This window comes from Triticum dicoccoides, chromosome 7A (genome assembly GCF_002162155.2).
Source record: "Triticum dicoccoides isolate Atlit2015 ecotype Zavitan chromosome 7A, WEW_v2.0, whole genome shotgun sequence".
Classification (NCBI taxonomy): domain Eukaryota; kingdom Viridiplantae; phylum Streptophyta; class Magnoliopsida; order Poales; family Poaceae; genus Triticum; species Triticum dicoccoides.
In genome coordinates, this window is record NC_041392.1 from 689,321,390 (window position 1) to 689,340,428 (window position 19,039).

At 44.0% G+C, this 19,039-nt stretch overlaps 1 long non-coding RNA gene across 1 annotated transcript; it reads left to right on the top strand.

The window, feature by feature from the left end:
* Positions 1-16,847: 16,847 nt before the first annotated feature.
* On the top strand, positions 16,848-18,312 carry LOC119332150. Its single transcript, XR_005160832.1, has 2 exons — positions 16,848-17,736; positions 17,892-18,312. It is a non-coding gene; the product is annotated as an uncharacterized LOC119332150 (long non-coding RNA).
* Positions 18,313-19,039: the final 727 nt, after the last annotated feature.

The following is a 19,039-nucleotide window of genomic DNA, read 5'->3' on the forward strand; positions in this document are numbered from 1 at the left end:
GCGGCAACCCCCAGATCCCATCTGGGAGGCGACCAAGGGGGAGAGAGAGGGGGGCGCACCTAGGGTGGGCCTTAGGGCCCATCTGCGCCTAGGGTTTGCCCCCTATCCTCTTGAGGACGCCTTGGGCCCTTGGTGGGAGGCGCCCTAGCCCACATAGGGGCTGGTTCCTTCCCACTTATGGCCCACACAAGCCTCCGGGGCTGGTGGCCCCTCCTGGTGGACCCCCGGACCCCTCCGGTGGTCCCGGTACACTACCGGTGATGCCCGGAACACTTCCGGTGGCCAAAACCATACTTGCTATATATCAATATTTACCTCTGGACCATTCCGGAACTCCTCGTGACATCCGGGATCTCATATGGGACTCCGAACAACATTCGGTAACTGCGTACATACTTTCCCTATAACCCTAGCGTCATCGAACCTTAAGTGTGTAGACCCTACGGGTTCGGGAGTCATGCAGACATGGCCGAGACAACTCTCCGGTCAATAACCAACAGCGGGATTTGGATACCCATGTTGGCTCCCACATGATCCACGATGATCTCATCGGATGAACCACGATGTCAAGGATTCAGTCAATCCCGTATACAATTCCCTTTGTCTATCGGTACGATACTTGCCCGAGATTCGATCATCGGTATCCCGATACCTTGTTCAATCTCGTTACCGGCAAGTCTCTTTACTCGTTCCGTAACACATCATCCCATGATCAACTCCTTGATCAAATTGTGCACATTATGATGATGTTCTATTGAGTGGGCCCAGAGATACCTCTCCGTTTACACGGAGTGACAAATCCCAGTCTCAATTCGTGCCAACCCAACAGACACTTTTGGAGATACCTGTAGTGTACCTTTATAGCCACCCAGTTACGTTGTGACGTTTGGCACACCCAAAGCACTCCTACGGTATCCGGGAGTTGCACAATCTCATGGTCTAAGGAAATGACACTTGACATTAGAAAAGCTTTAGCATACGAACTACATGATCTTTGTGCTAGGCTTAGGATTGGGTCTTGTCCATCACATCATTCTCCTATTGATGTGATCCCGTTATTAACGACATCCAATGTCCATGGTCAGGAAACCGTAACCATCTATTGATCAACGAACTAGTCAACTAGAGGCTTATTAGGGACATGGTGTTGTCTATGTATCCACACATGTATCTGAGTTTCCTATCAATACAATTCTAGCATGGATAATAAACGATTATCATGAACAAGGAAATATAATAATAACCAATTTATTATTGCTTCTAGGGCATATTTCCAACAGTCTCCCACTTGCACTAGAGTCAATAATGTAGTTCACATCGCCATGTGATTAACACTCACAGGTCACATCGCCGTGTGACCAACATCCAAAGAGTTTACTAGACTCAATAATCTAGTTCACATCACTATGTGATTAACACTCAATGAGTTCTGGGTTTGATTATGTTATGCCTGTGAGAGAGGTTGTAGTCAACGGGTCTTGCCATATTCAGATCCCTATGTATTTCGCAAAACTTTATATCGTAGATGCTGCTACCACGTTCCACTTGGAGCTATTCCAAATTGTTGCTCCATTATATGTATCCGGTATCTCTACTCAGAGCTATCCAGATAGGTGTTAAGCTTGCATCGACGTAACTCTTTACGTCGAACTCTTTATCACCTCCATAATCGAGAAACATTTCCTTATTCCTCTAAGGATAATTTTGACCGCTATCTGGTGATCTACTCCTAGATCACCTTTGTACCCTCTTGCCAGACATGTGGCAAGGCACACATCAGGTGCGGTACTCAGCATGGCATACCGTATAGAGCCTATGACAAGAGCATAGGGGACGACCTTCGTCCTTCCTCTTTCTTCTGCCGTGGTCAAGCTTTGAGTCTTACTCAACTTCACACCTTACAACTCAGGTGAGAACCCCTTCTTTGACTGATCTATTTTGAACACTTTCAAAAACATGTCAAGGTGTGTGTTCTTTGAAAGTATCATCAGGCGTATTGATCTATTTCTATAGATCCTGATGCCCAATATGTAAGCAGCTTTATCCAGGTCTTCCTTTGAAAATCACTCTTCAAACAACCGTTTTTGCTTTCCAGAAATTCTACATTATTTCAGATCAACAATATGTCATCCACATATACTTATCAGAAATATTGTAGTGCTCCCACTCACTTTCTTGTAAATACAAGTTTCTAGCAAAGATTGTATAAACCTAAAAGCTTTGATCACTCCATCAAAACATATATTCCGATTCCGAGATGCTTGCTCTAGTCCATAGAAGGATTGCTGGAGCCAGCATACCTTTTAGCATCCTTAGGATCGAAAAAACCTTTTATTGTATCACATACAACTTTTCTTACGAAAACTGGTAAGAAAACTTGTTTTGACATCCATCTGTAAGATTTCATAATCGAAAAATACAGCTAATGCTATCATGATTTCGGTAGACTTAAGCATCGCTACGGGTGAGAAATTCTCATCGTAGTCAACTCCTTGAACTTGTGAAAAGACTCTTTCCCACAAGTCGAGCTTCATAGACGGCAACATTACCGCCCACGTCCGTCTTCTTCTTAAAGATCCATTTATCTCAATGGCTTGCCGATCATCGGGCAAGTCCACCAAAGTCCATACTTTGTTCTGATATATGGATCCTATCTCAGATTTCATGGCTTCTAACCATTTGTCGGAATACGGGCCCACCATTGCTTCTCCATAGCTCGTAGGTTCATTGTTGTCTAACAACATGATATCTAAGACAGGATTACCGTACCACTTAGGAGTAGTACATATCCTTGTCGACCTACGAGGTTCGATAGCAACTTGATCCGAAGCTTCATGATCACTATCATTAACTTCCTATTCAACAGACGTAGGCGCCACAGAAAACATCTTTCTGTGTTGCATCACTCTCTGGTTGAAGTAAAGGTTCGACAACCTCATCAAGTTCTATCTTCCTCCCACTCAATTCTTTCGAGAGAAACTCCTTCTCGAGAAAGGACCCGTTCTTAGCGACAAACAATTTTCCCTTGGATCTGAGATAGAAGGTATACCCAACTGTCACCTTTGGGTATTCTATGAAGATGTGTTTGTCCGCTTTTGGGTTCGAGCTTATCCGGCTGAAGCCCTAAGCATCGCAGCCCCAAACATTAAGAAACGACAACTTTGGTTTCTTGCCAAACCAATGTTCATATGATGTCGTCTCAACGGACTTAGATGGTGTCCTATCTAAAGTGAATGCAGCTGTCTCTAACGCATAACCTCAAAATGAAAACGGTAAATTGGTAAGAGACATCATAGATCGCACCATATCTCATAGGGTTCGATTATGACGTCCGGACACACCATTACCTTGTGGTGTTCCAGGTGGCTTCAACTGTGAAACAATTCCACAATGTCTTAAGTGATTGCCAAACTCATAACTCAGAAAATCCCCTTTTGATCAGATCGTAGGAACATGATCTTATTGTTATGATGATTCTTAACTTCACTCTGAAATCGCTTGAACTTTTCAAACGTTTCAGACTTGTGCTTCATTAAGTAGATATACCTATATCTACCCAAAACGTCAGTGAAGATGAGAAAATAGCGATATCCACCGCACGCTTCAATTTTCATTGGATCACACGCATCAGCATGCATGATTTCCAACAAGTCACTTGCCCATTTCATTGTACCTGAAAACGGGGTCTTAGTCATCCTGCCCATGAGGCATGGCTCGCATGTGTCAAGTGATTCAAAATCAAGTGACTCCAAACATCCATCGATATGGAGTTTCTTCATGCATCTTACGCCAATATGACCTAAGCGGCAGTGCCACGAGAAAGTGGTACTATCATTATTAACTCTACATCTTTTGGCGTGAACATGTGTATTACCACGACCGAGATTCAATGAACCATTCACATAGGGTGCATGACCATGAAAGGTATCATTCATGTAAACAGAATAATCATTATTCTCTAACTTAAATGAATGACCGTATTGCAATGAACATGATCTAATCATATTCATGCTCAACGTAGACACCTGATAACATTTATCTAGGTTCAATACTAATCTCGAAGGCAGATGGAGCGTGCGATGGTGATCTCATCAACTTTGGAAACACTTCCAACACACATCATCACCTCGCCCTTAGCCAGTCTCCGTTTAGTCCGTAGCTTTTGCTTCAAGTCACCAATAATAGCAACTGAACCGGTATCCAATACCCAGGTGCTACCAGGAGTACTAGTGAGGTACACATTAATAACACGTATATACTTTGTTAAAGTTACCAGCCTTCTTATCTACCATGCATTTGGGGTAATTCCGCTACCAGTGACTGTTCCCCTTACAATAGAAGCACTCAGTCTCGGGTTTGGGTTCAACCTTGGGTTCCTTCACTGGAGCGGCAACTGGTTTGCCATCCATGAAGTTTCCCTTCTAGCCCTTGCCCTTCTTGAAACCAGTGGTCTTGTTAAACCATCAACACTTGATGCTCCTTCTTGATTTCTACCTTTTGCGGTCTTAAGCACCGCGAACAGCTCCGGGATCAACTCCATCCCTTGCATGTCATAGTTCATCACCAAGATCTAGTAGCTTAGTGATAGTGGCTAGAGAACTCTATCAATCACTATCTTATCTGGAAGTTTAACTCCCACTTGATTTAAGTGATTGTAGAACCCAGACATTCTGAGCACATGCTCACTAGCTGAGCTATTCTCCTCCATCTTGTTGGCAAAAGAACTTGTCAGAGGTCTCACACCTCTCAACACGGGCATGAGCCTGAAATCCCAATTTCAGCTCTTGGAACATCTCATATGTTCTATGGCGTTCAAAACGTCAATGGAATCCCGATTCTAAGCCGTAAAGTATGGTGCACTAAACTATCAAGTAGTTATCAGGATGTGTCTGTCAGGTGTTCACAACATCCACAGACAACGTTGTAGGGTTTGCACATCGAGTGGTGCATCAAAGACGTAAGCCTTCTGTGTAGCAGTGAGGACACTCCTCGGACTACGGACCTAGTCCGCATCATTGCTTACAATATCTTTCAACTTAATCTTTCTCTAGGAACGTATTGAAACAGGGAGCTACAACGTGAGCTATTTCTCTACAACATATTTGCAAAGACAATTTAGACTATGTTCATGATAATTGAGTTCATTTAATGAACTCCCACTCAGATAGACATCCCTCTAGTCATCTAAGTGAAACATGATCCGAGTCAACTAGGCCGTGTCCGATCATCACGTGAGACGGACTAGTCAACATCGGTGAACATCTTCATGTTGATCGTATCTTCTATACGACTCATGCTCGACCTTTCGGTCTTCTGTGTTTCGAGGCCATGTCTGTACATGCTAGGCTCGTCAAGTCAACCTAAGTGTTTTTGCTGTGTAAATCTGGCTTACACCCGTTGTATTCGAACGTTAGAATCTATCACACCCGATCATCACGTGGTGCTTCGAAACAACGAACCTTCGCAACGGTGCATAGTTAGGGGGAACACCTTTCTTGAAATTTTAGTGAGGGATCATCTTATTTAAGCTACCGTCATTCTAAGCAAATAAGATGTAAAACATGATAAACATCACATGCAATCAAATAGTGACATGATATGGCCAATATCATTTTGCTCCTCTAGATCTCCATCTTCGGGGCTCCATGATCATCGTTGTCACCGGCATGACACCATGATCTCCATCATCATGATCTCCATCATAGTGTCTTCTTGAAGTTGTCTCGTCATCTATTACTTCTACTACTATGGCTAACGCTTTAGCAATAAAGTAAAGTAATTACATGACGTTTATGTTGACACGCAGGTCATAAATAAATTAAGACAACTCCTATGGCTCCTGCCGGTTGTCATACTCATCGACATGCAAGTCGTGATTCCTATTACAAGAACATGATCAATCTCATACATCACATATATCATTCATCACATCCTTTTGGCCATATCACATCACAAGGCATATGCTGCAAAAACAAGTTAGACGTCCTCTAATTGTTGTTGCAAGTTTTTACGTGGCTGCAATAGGTTTCTAGCAAGAACGTTTCTTACCTACGCGAAAACCACAACGTGATATGCCAATTTCTATTTACCCTTCATAAGGACCCTTTTCATCGAATCCGATCCGACTAAAGTGGGAGAGACAGACACCCGCTAGCCACCTTATGCAACTAGTGCATGTTAGTCGGTGGAACCAGTCTCACGTAAGAGTACGTGTAAGGTCGGTCCGGGCCGCTTCATCCCACGATGCCGCCGAATCAAGATAAGAGTAGTAACGGCAAGTAAATTGACAAAATCGACGCCCACAACTGCTTTGTGTTCTACTCGTGCATAGAAACTACGCATAGACCTAGCTCATGATGCCACTGTTGGGGAACATAGCAGAAATTTAAAATTTTCTACGCATCACCAAGATCAATCTATGGAGTAATCTAGCAACGAGGGGAAGGAGAGTGCATCTACATACCCTTGTAGATCGCTAAGCGGAAGCGTTCAAGTGAACGGGGTTGATGGAGTCGTACTCGTCGTGATCCAAATCACCGATGATCCTAGTGCCGAACGGACGGCACCTCCGTGTTCAACACACGTACAGCCCGGTGACGTCTCCTACGCCTTGATCCAGCAAGGGGAGAAGGAGAGGTTGGGGAAGACTCCATCCAGCAGCAGCACGACAGCGTGGTGGTGGTGGAGGAGCGCGGGACTCCAGCAGGGCTTCGCCAAGCACTACGAGAGATGAGGAGGGAGAGAGGTAGGGCTGCGCCAACAGGGAGAGCAAATCACGTGTGTTGGGTAGCCCCATACCTCAAGTATATATAGGGGGAGGGGAGGGGCTGCGCCCCCACCTAGGGTTCCTTCCCTAGGGGTGGCGGCAGCCCCCAGATCCCATCTGGGAGGCGGCCAAGGGGGAGAGAGAGGGGGGGCGCACCTAGGGTGGGCCTTAGGGCCCATCTGCGCCTAGGGTTTGCGCCCTCTCCTCTTGAGGACGCCTTGGGCCCTTGGTGGGAGGCTCCCTAGCCCACATAGGGGCTGGTTCCTTCCCACTTATGGCCCACGCAAGCCTCCGGGGCTTGTGGCCCCTCCTGGTGGACCCCCGGACCCCTCCGGTGGTCCTGGTACACTACCAGTGATGCCCGGAACACTTCCGGTGGCCAAAACTATACTTCCTATATATCAATCTTTACCTCCGGACCATTCCGGAACTCCTCGTGACATCTGAGATCTCATCTGGGACTCCGAACAACATTCGGTAACCACGTACATACTTTCCCTATAACCCTAGTGTCATCGAACCTTAAGTGTGTAGACCCTACGCATTCGGGAGTCATGCAGACATGGCCGAGACAACTCTCCGGTCAATAACCAACAGCGGGATCTGGATACCCATGTTGGCTCCCACATGATCCACGATGATCTCATTGGATGAACCATGATGTCAAGGATTCAGTCAATCCCTTATACAATTCCCCTTGTCTATCGGTACGATACTTGCCCGAGATTCGATCATCGGTATCCCGATACCTTGTTCAATCTTGTTACCGGCAAGTCTCTTTACTCGTTCCATAACACATCATCCCGTGATCAACTCCTTGATCACATTGTGCACATTATGATGATGTCCTACCGAGTGGGCCCAGAGATACCTCTCCGTTTACACGGAGTGACAAATCCCAGTCTCGATTCGTGCCAACCCAACAAACACTTTCGGAGATACCTGTAGTGTACCTTTATAGCCACCCAGTTACATTGTGACGTTTGGCACACCCAAAGCACTCCTACGGTATCCGGGAGTTGCACAATCTCATGGTCTAAGGAAATGACACTTGACATTAGAAAAGCTTTAGCATACGAACTACACGATCTTTGTGCTAGGCTTAGGATTGGGTCTTGTCCATCACATCATTCTCCTAATGATGTGATCCCGTTATCAACGACATCCAATGTCCATGGTCAGGAAACCGTAACCATCTATTGATCAATGAGCTAGTCAACTAGAGGCTTACTAGGGACATGGTGTTGTCTATGTATCCACACATGTATCTGAGTTTCCTATCAATACAATTCTAGCATGGATAATAAACGATTATCATGAACAAGGAAATATAATAATAACCAATTTATTATTGCCTCTAGGGCATATTTCCAACACTAAATCCATCGGTCTGTCTCCAATTGAGTCATCGGTCCAGAAAATATGAGTTCATCTCCATTCATCCTCTACTGGGTCCATGGGTTTTGGGGTGAGATGAGAGAGATGGAGAGGGATGCACACAATACAAACAATAGTTTTGAAAAGACAAATTTTATTTTTGTGGCTGTCGGGAAAAAAATATCAAACAAAATGACAGCTCACATCGTCGCATCTAACGTAAGTGTATAACAGGGGTTTGGTCTTCTAAAGGTAAAAAATTCTTCAAAGTCACCAAACTCTTCAAGTCTTGTTCATGTCTCCGATGGCTTCTTCCGATCGTGCTTGTCCTTCTCAAGTTCTTTTGCTAGATCAACTCTGTTGACGCGAAGTTTCTCGTGACGTCCTTTAATATTTCTGGAGTTGCGTTCCAAAGCTCTGGGTTTCAACTTCCTTGTCATGAACCATGGTCCTACTGTCCTTCAGTTCCTGACGAATCTCCGGTATCTCGAGGTTTTGCTCCTTCAGCTTGGCTACTTTCAGCTTCTGGGTCATGAGTTCTTCACGAAATGCTTCGTTGTCTAATACGGCTTCCTGGAGCTCCATCTTAAAATTCTTGATGTAATACTCCAGATCTCGGTGATACACCAGCTAAGGTTAAAACTTCATCTTTTGCTGATAGATGCTCCAATAGGCCTTTTGTCATCCAATCCTTCCGACGAAATGCATGCTTAACTCAGCACGGTGACAATAGCATAAGAGGGCGATAACATCATCGATAGCTGTGTTTCTGCTCTTGTCATTTCTGTGAGCTATCATTCCATAGTTGATATCTCCTGCCTTAGGGGTTTCTTGGCAAAATATTTGAGTTATAATGCTATATGTTCTGATCTTTCTCAGATACACCTTGATCGCGGGTTTTGACAGCTTCCATAGTCTGACAAGTTACATAAGGGTAGCCTTCCTATGTCATACCAATGTAGAAATTCTTCAGAGCCTTCAAATTCTCCTAGTCTTCAGAGTCTCCAACCATTGTAGTTTCCATTATAATGCACGATGAAATCCTCTTCATTCCGAAATGATCTTAGTTGTCCGATATCTTGTCCTTCTCGGAGTGGTCTCATCAGCTGAATCTTCGCGTGGTCAAAAGGGCAAAGGGGTATAGTCTCACTAAAAGGGAATATTTGAATAATCTCAAAAGAGAAGAGAGGTAAAAGATCTTTTTGAAAATGAAGTTGTAGAGAAAAATCTTTTCCTATGGGCTTGCCAGTTTCTAGGGGTCACGTCCTACAGTCAACATGTGCTCTGATACCATCTTGTATCGACCCGACCTTAGACGGTTAAGTCTCTGTGCTTAAGTGTCATCCCTGGATCGGTATGCTGACACACACAGTACTCGAGGATTTATAACAGAGGTAAATCACATATATAAAGTAACGTAAATACTATTACCTCAATCCAAATAGCGGAAGTAACAACAAGGTTGTGGATTCCCATCAACACCAACGGCAAAGTTGAGTGTAGAAATCGTAACCCTAACGTATCACTTACTCGTCGTAAGATAATCCTGCAACATGAGACGTTGCAGCCACAAAGGGTCAGTACATTGAATGTACTGGCAAATTCACACCATAGGATACTGATGAACAATAACTATCACTACATGCATATTTGGCTGGTGGAAAAGCTCTATGGTTATCATGTTTTTGCGAAAAGCCAAATTTTCCCTACAACAAAGGAATATATTTTATTTAACTACAAAGTTTGTTGAAATTATTGAGAAGGTTCCTCCAACTCAATCCCAATTAGAATAATCATTAACCCAATCAGATTAATTAATTAAATAGAGTGATGAGATCAAACCAATAATTCAAGAACCAGATACTCAAGATGTCCATAATCGGGGACACGGCTAATCATGATTAGTTTGTACACTCTGCAGAGGTTTGCGCACTTTTCCCTACAAGACTCGATCTCCTCCGTTGGTTTTCTCGCACTACATGGTGTTTGAGAAACGGATGACCGAGACACAGTCTTTCTGAAACATTAACTCTTTACTCTAGGTAGACAGTTACACCTACTTTTCCCTACAAGACTCAATCTCCTCCGTTGGTTTTCTCGCACTACATGGTGTTTGAGAAACGGATGACCGAGACACAGTCTTTCTGAAACATTAACTCTTTACTCTGGGTAGACAGTTACACCTACTTTCCCCTACATCTGCTAGCCTACCACCGAAAGAGGTTATGCAACATACTCAACTATGCTAGAGCCCATAATAGCTTGTGGCTGCACACGAAAGTTTCTAGCATGAATAATCTTATGATCCCTTTGAGCCTGGGTGGCAATCCATAGGGTGATCACACGGGTCCTTCGGGATCCCCTTGAGCAAGCACTGGGTTCTCCAGGTGCCCGGGCAAACCACTGGGTGCTCCAGGGTGCCCCAACCAATCCACCCAGATGTGTATTAAAGTAGCCACCTTAAGTTAACCATTAATAATACCTCTCACATCTGTCATGAATCACTCAAACCAAACCACGTCTACGAGCATAGCATAGCAGTATAAGCATAACGTGGAAGTAACTCCCAGGGGTTTGATATAAAGGACAATAGGTTCCTACCTCATCAACTACTTCCCAATACCCACATGGTAACAAGTCCTACTCATGCAATGTTCGAGGGTTGAAACTAATGCATAAAAACTGGGTATGAAAAGTATGATCACAGTGTGAACTTGCCTTGTACTATTGATGAAGATGATTCGCACTCATAACTTCTAATAATTCTACTCGTCACACTTCGGTCAATCTATCGTGAGCAAGCAATAGCAATCACACATAAGCAATCACTCCAAAAATCAGAAAGAACGAAGAAAACAATTCGGAAAACTTCAAACCAAGCAAATAACTCTTGCAACATAAAACAATTTCTAACAATACCAAAATTATGTGTATTTGGCCTTATCAAAAAGTTTAGGTCAAGAGCTTTAATTTGCAAAAAGAATCAACTAAATCGGAGTTATAAAACTCAAGTTACGACCAAACGAAGTTCTAATACAAAACTGTTTGAATTCAAATTTTAAAACTTTCAAAAATATGTTTAAGTTGTTTTACTGGTTAGAGGAGATCATAACGAAGAAGTGGGCGTTGGTTTCATCTAATTCTGACTAACGGGCAAAAAGTAGTGATCGTTTTAAGACTAGGGACTAATTTGTAAAAAAAACTACAGATAGGTCCCTGGCCGAAATTAAAAAGAAAAAGAAAAATCCTATCGAACGAACGTTCGCTAAGTAGAACTAAAGGACGAACTCGTTCACTGCAAAAGCTAACATAACGAACGTTTACTAATTAAATTAACGTAGAAAATAAACCGATATAATAAGTAAAAACCAACCTATAATTAAAAACCGGACGAGTTAACGGTTTTGTATCGGTTCGAGAAATAAACCGGCGGCGGCGGTTTCCGGCGGCAGCGGTGGATCGGCGAGCTCCGGCGAGGCGGAGCGCAGGACGGTGGCGCAGGTGGCGCGGGCGAAGTGCGGCGGAGCGGCGCAAGCGCGAAGTGCGGCGGCGGCGCAGGCGGCGAGATGCGGGGCGGCGCGGCTTGAGGGAGAAAAGGGCGGCGGCGGGATCCAGGGGAACGGGACCGGTGTCTGGTATTTATATGGGGGGATGGAAGCGAGACTTGGAGGAGGGGTGAGGTTGAGGCGGTAGAGGGGACCGGGGCGGAGACGGCGGCGCCGGCGGTGTGGGGCGGGAGCCGGACTCCCCGCTGGAGGTCGAGGACTGATGTCTACTACACAACCTTCTTCTTGTAGACGTTGTTGGGCCTCCAAGTGCAGAGGTTTGTAGGACAGTAGCAAATTTCCCTCAAGTGGATGACCTAAGGTTTATCAATCCGTAGGAGGCGTACGATGAAGATGGTCTCTCTCAAGCAACCCTGCAACCAAATAACCAAGAGTCTCTTGTGTCCCCAGCACACCCAATACAATGGTAAATTGTATAGGTGCACTAGTTCGACGAAGGGATGGTGATACAAGTGGTATATGGATGGTAGATAATAGTTTTTATAATTTGAAAGTATAAAAACAACAAGGTAACTAATGGTAAAAGTGAGCGTAAACGGTATTCCAATGCATGGAAATAAGGCCTAGGGTTCATACTTTCGCTAGTGTAAGTTCCCTCAACAATACTAACATAATTGGATCACTTAACTATCCCTCAATATCCAACAAAGAGTCACTCCAAAGTCACTAATAGCGGAGAAAGAACGAAGAGATTATGGTAGGGTACGAAACCACCTCAAAGTTATTCTTTCCAATCAATCCGTTGGGCTATTCCTATAGGTGTCACAAACAGCCCTAGAGTTCGTACTAGAATAATACCTTAAGACACAAATCAACCAAAACCCTAATGTCACCTAGATACTCCAATGTCACCTCAAGTATCCGTGGGCATGATTATACGATATGCATCACACAATCTCAGATTCATCTATTCAACCAACACAAAGGACCTCAAAGAGTGCCCCAAAGTTCTACCGGAGAATCACGACGAAAACGTGTGCCAACCCCTATGCATAGGTTCCCAATGTCACGAAACCCGCAAGTTGGTCACCAAAACATACATCAAGTGGCACGTGATATCCCATTGTCACCACAGATATTCACGGCAAGACATACATCAAGTGTTCTCAAGTCTTTAAAGACTCAATCCGATAAGATTACTTCAAAGGGGAAACTCAATTCATTACAAGAGAGAAGAGGGGGAGGAGAAACATAAGATCCAACTATAATAGCAAATCTCGCAATACATCAAGATTGTATCACCTCAAGAACACGAGAGAGAGAGAGAGAGATCAAACACATAGCTACTGGTACATACCCTCAGCCCCGAGGGAGAACTACTCCCTCCTCGTCATGGAGAGCGCCGGGATGATGAAGATGGCCACCGGAGAGGGATTTCCCCCTTCGGCAGGGTGCCGGAATGGGTCTAGATTGGTTTTCGGTGGCCACGGAGGCTTCTGGCGGCGGAACTCCCGATCTATTCTCTGTTCTGAAAGTTTTAGGGTATATGGAGTTATATAGGCAGAAGAAGCACGTCAGGGGAGCCACAAGGGCCCCATGAGGTAGGGGGGCGTGCCCCTACCCTCGTGAGCTCCTCCTTCCTTCCTTGACGTGGGGTCCAAGTCCATCGTGTGGCTTTCGTTCCAAAAATAACTTCTCTAGTTGATTTTGTTCCGTTTCGACTCCGTCTGATATTCCTTCTCTTCAAAACACTGAAATAGGCATAAAACAGCAAATCTGGGCTGGGCCTCCGGTTAATAGGTTAGTCCCGAAAGTAATATAAAAGTGGATAATAAAGCCCAATAATGCCCAAAACAGTAGATAATATAGCATGGAGCTATCAAAAATTATAGATACGTTGGAGACGTATCAGGGACAACCGGGGTACGGCGTCGGGCTGGCTGGGCTGTGGCCTGGCGATTTGCTGGGCCGACCCAGTTCGGTGATCTAGGAGTTTTTTTTAAACAACGAAAAAAATAAATCAAAAAAAATAAAATAGAACCTAGGCATATAATATATCAAAGTTTTCAGAAAAAGATTTCCTACAACATGAACATTTTTCTAGCGTAAGTAAAATCCCCAAAAATTCAAATAAATCAAACATTGCTATAGCTCTAATTAAATCCAATAAAAATCATTTTAAAAATACTAAAATGATTTCAAAATTATTTCTCTCCAATTTTCTGATGTAGGGAATCATTTTACCCTAATTTCCATATATTTTCATTTTTGGTGAAAAATAATTTGAATAAAACCCCAAATAATCTCAAATTGAAAATAATTCCAATGGGATTTTGAATTTAACTCTTTTAAAACTTCCAACTTATATTTCATATGTTTTGAAGAAGTCATTTTATCTTCTCTCATGAAAATCATAGAGTTGCTTAAAGTTTCTGAATTGGAAAATATTTCCAAATAAAATTCAAATCTTTTCAAAACCCTTTTTCATTTAATTAAATGGAAGAAGTCATGTCATCTTCTCTCTAGGGTTTTATGATGAAATGAATTTGAATTCACGGAGATTACAAATGCAAAAATGAAAGTTTGGGAAAGTCCTTTTATTCCCTCTCATTTAACTTTCAAAAAGTTTCTAATTTCACTCACTTTCAGTCAATAATTCACACAACAAACAAACAATCAATCAAATCTATTTACTTATTATAATATTCCAAAATTTAGAATTTTGGGATGTTACAGAAATGTGCTATCTTTTAAAAGAATAGATAGATAGATAGATGATATGAGATGGAAGAGATTTTTTTTCATAGAAATTAGTGTGATATTTTTGTTCATGATGATCTTGCTCGATGAATGTTCTATGTTAAAACTCATATTAAGTTTGATCGACAATGATTTTTTTGTTCATAGAAATTTACTAAGTTAAAATGTTCTCGTGTTGGGGGCAGGGAGGAGTCCTCAAAACATATCAAGTGCACTTTATAAATTCATATGTTGAGTTAGTTGATTTAGGTTAGTTGTTGTTACTGCATTTTAGGTTAGTAGATTTTAGGTTAGTGGAGAGGAAAAAGGAAATTAAGGAAAAATAAGAAAAGAGGAAGAAGGAAGAAGGAAGAAGAAGAAAAAGAAGTAGAGGAAAAGGGAAAATAAGAAGAGGAAGAAGGAGAAGAAGAGGAGATAAGAAATAAGAAGAGGTAGAAGAAGAAGGAGGGTGTCGAGGATCGCCGAGCGGTCGAGGGTCTGGAACTAGGGGGTAGAGGGTCCAGGGTCGCTGAGGGGTCGAGGGTCAAGGGTCGCTGAGGGGTCGAGGGTGGAGATTTATCAAGAATGCCCCCATTATGGATGTGCACAAGTGATACGTCTCCAACATATCTATAATTTTTTATTCTTCCATGCTATTATGTTATCAACCTTGGATGTTTTATATGCATTTATATGCTATTTTATATGATTTTTGGGACTAACCTATTCACCTAGAGCCCAGTGCCAGTTTTTGTTTTTTCCTTGTTTTTGAGTATCGCAGAAAAGGAAAACCAAACGGAGTCAAGTTGAACTGAAACTTCACGGAACTTATTTTTGGACCAGAAGAAGGACAAGGAGTAAAAGAGTTGGGCCAGAAGAGTCCCGGGCTGCTCACGAGGATGGGGGCGCGCCTCCCTACCTCGTGGACAGCCCGGAGACCCCCCTGCCTTGTTCCTGATTCCAACACCTTTTATATAACCTAAAACTTCAAGAAAGAAACCTAGATCGGGAGTTCCACCGCCAAAAGCCTCCGTAGCCACCGAAAACCAATCTAGACCTGTTCCAGCACCCTGCCGGAGGGGGGAATCCCTCTCCGGTGGCCATCTTCATCATCCCAGTGCTCTCCATGACGAGGAGGGAGTAGTTCACCCTCAGGGATGAGGGTATGTACCAGTAGCTATGTGTTTGATCTCTCTCTCTCTCTCTCTCTCTCTCTCTCTCTCTCTCTCTCTCTCTCTCTCGCTCTCGTGTTCTTGATTCGGCACGACCTTGATGTATCGCGAGCTTTGCTATTATAGTTGGATCTTATGATGTTTCTTCCCCCTCTACTCTCTTGTAATGGATTGAGTTTTCCTTTGAAGTTAACTTATCAGACTGAGTCTTTAAGGATTTGAGAACACTTGATGTATGTCTTGCACGTGCTTATCTGTGATGACAATGGGATATCATGTGATCCACTTGATGTATGTTTTGGTGATCAACTTGTGAGTTATGTGACCTCGTGAACTTATGCATAGGGGTTGGCACATGTTTTCGTCTTAACTCTCCGGTAGAAACTTTTGGGGAACTCTTTGAAGTTCTTTGTGTTGGTTGAATAGATGAATCCGAGATTGTGTGATGCATATCGTATAATCATACCCACGGATACTTGAGGTGACATTGGAGTATCTAGGTGACATTAGGGTTTTGGTTGATTTGTGTCTTAAGGTGTTATTCTAGTACGAACTCTATGATAGATTGAACGGAAAAAATAGCTTCGTGTTATTTTACTGCGGATTCTTGAATATATCGATCAGAAAGGATAACTATAAGGTGGTTTCGTACCCTACAATAATCTCTTCGTTTGTTCTCCGCTATTAGTAACTTTGGAGTGACTCTTTGTTGCATGTTGAGGGATAGTTATATGATCTAATTATGTTATTATTGTTGAGAGAACTTGCACTAGTGAAAATATGAACCCTAGGCCTTGTTTCCTAGCATTGCAATACCGTTTTCGCTCACTTTTATGATTAGTTATCTTGCTGTTTTTATATTTTCAGATTACAAAAACTTTTATCTACCATCCATATTACACTTGTATCACCATCTCTTCACCGAACTAGTGCATCTATACAATTTACCATTATATTGGGTGTGTTGGGGACACAAGAGACTCTTTGTTATTTGGTTGCAGGGTTGTTTGAGAGAGACCATCTTCATCCTACGCCTCCCATGAATTGATAAACCTTAGGTCATCCACTTAAGGGAAATTTGCTACTGTTCTACAAACCTCTGCACTTGGAGGCCCAACAACGTCTACAAGAAAAAGATTGTGTATATATATATATAAGATGTGTCTATTCTAATAACACCCCTTAAGACCTTATTCTGCTAACACCTCCTCTTATTCTGCTAATACCCGAAGCGAACAAAATCAACCAATCCCCACCCCACCTCCCGCACGCCACCTACCCTGATCCAAGCCGGCCCACCTTCTCCGGCGAGATGCGCACCACCCGAGCAGTCGCCCCACCCTCCCCACCTTCTCTGCGCGCGCTGCGTCCTACCCGAAACGAATCCCGGCTTCCTCGCCTCCTCCTGCTCCCGGCCGGCGCCGCCCCGACGCCTCTACCTCCTGGTCGGCATCATCGCACCTTCTATTCGTCACCCCGACCACCTACTCCGGTCACACCTCCCCCAACCCCGCCGCCGGGCACTGCCCCACCACCTCCACTGCCTCGTGCTGCTGTCGCCCTTGCTCGCGGGGCCCCCTCCACCTTCTCCAATCACGGCCCCTACCACTACCTCCTACCACTTCGCTTCGCCGCCGGCCAGCGGGGGAGCCGGATCCCCACGCCACCAGGGCTACCGTGAGCCATCTCCGTCCTCCTAGATACCAACTCCCCCAGCCAGCGCCGCCCAACCCCTGGCCACTCGCCCCTCCCCCTCAGCTGCGTGGTGGCCGACGACTCCGGTGGCTCTCCGTCCACGGATTCGGCCGTCCCCCGACCACCGGACCACGGGCAGTGAGTTCCTCAGGTGAGATCTCCGACGAGATCTCCTGCATCCCCTTCCCTCCTGTGAGCTGGCCTGAAGACAGTCGAGGCTCCCGATGCAGTTTGATTTCGTGGGTGGCGTCGTGCGGTGTGTGTGTCTTGCAGCTCAGAGCGAGCGGGCATGCAGCTCTGAACGATTCGGCCGCCTGCACACACTGAATCCATCTCAGTCCCGCGAGCGGCAGTAGCTACGGGAGCATAGCAGCAGGTGGCGGTGTCCCAAGGAGGTCGTTTGATCCATTGCTCGTGGCCTCCGCTTGCTCCGCCGCTAGCTGCTATCTCTAAACATCATAGCTTCTGCTCCCGACTGCAGGTTTGCCTCCATCCTGTGACCAAGTGTTAGTTTTTTCCTCTCTGAATTGATTCCTCACCGCTGCAGACTTTTGAAGCAACTACTATTGTCCCATGAAGTATCTACTGTTTAGCTTTTTTCTCCTCTGATTTTACCGTCGAATATTGCTGCTGTAGCTTGTTTGTGCGCACAAAGAAGAAATAAAAGGGAAAAGGCACATACGGTGGTGGAAGGATAAGAAGTGTGTGGCGAGGCTAGTCTATGGATGAAATCTTTGCATCTTTTTCAGCTCATCCAGCATGTGTGCGCGGTTCATTTTCCTCCACTTTCAACACCCCTGTACCTACCTGCTCTGCTCTATAGGACGGTGATCGCAGGCTGTTCGCTTCTGTTGGCGCAGGATATTGTGCAAAATTCCCAGTTTTTTGTGGTTTGCTCGCTATGTAAAAAATGCAGTTTATTTGTAACGATGCTTGTGGTTTGCTTGCTATTTAAAAAGTGTAGTCCATCCCATCGGTCATGTTTTTTGAGAAAACAATTTGTATTGTCACACATGGTGGTTTCACTTATGTGTATGCTTGCAATGCGGTGTGTGTATGCGTGCAGTGCGCTCCTGTGGTTTCCTTTGTAACGACAATAAAAAACCATCAGATTTACTTCACTAGTTTCTGTCGCGGGGTTTACTTTCACTAACTGTAAAAATGGAGTTCTCTAGTCTTCACCATGCGGTCCAATGAATTTGACCATGTGGTACACTTCATTCCATCTGCAGTACCGTTGTCTCCGAGGACAAAAGAAGTAGTTCACTAGAAATGTGTGTAGCAGCTCATTACCCCTCTGTATGAAATGAAGTGCAATTTGTTTCGCGTGTTTCAAAATTCAGTCGACTAAAATCAACAACTGTAGTGCGTTTGCTCTTCGGATGTGGTTCACTTTTGAGAGTGATGGTCTTCACTTGTGCCCAACATGAAAGTGCGATTTTTTAAAATGAAACAACAAGATAGCAATGAGGTTCACTTTGATACATGTCGCGGTTCATTTGCCCTCGTCTCTGCGGTCCATTCTTGTTCATAAAACAATGATAACAAAATCTCACAAAAAGTTCATATGAGAAAATTTACGTCCGAAAAAACAAATCATGAAGTTCGCTTGACTGTCTGATACAGTGTGGTTTTCTGCCCGAAGTAGTGCATTCTTCTATCGTTCATAAAAAACTGACAAAAAAAACTGACAAAAAGATCATCCGAGAAAATTTACGCCCGACAAAACAAAACATGAAGTTTGCTTGACTGTCTGATGCATTGCGGCTTTCCGTCCGAAGTAG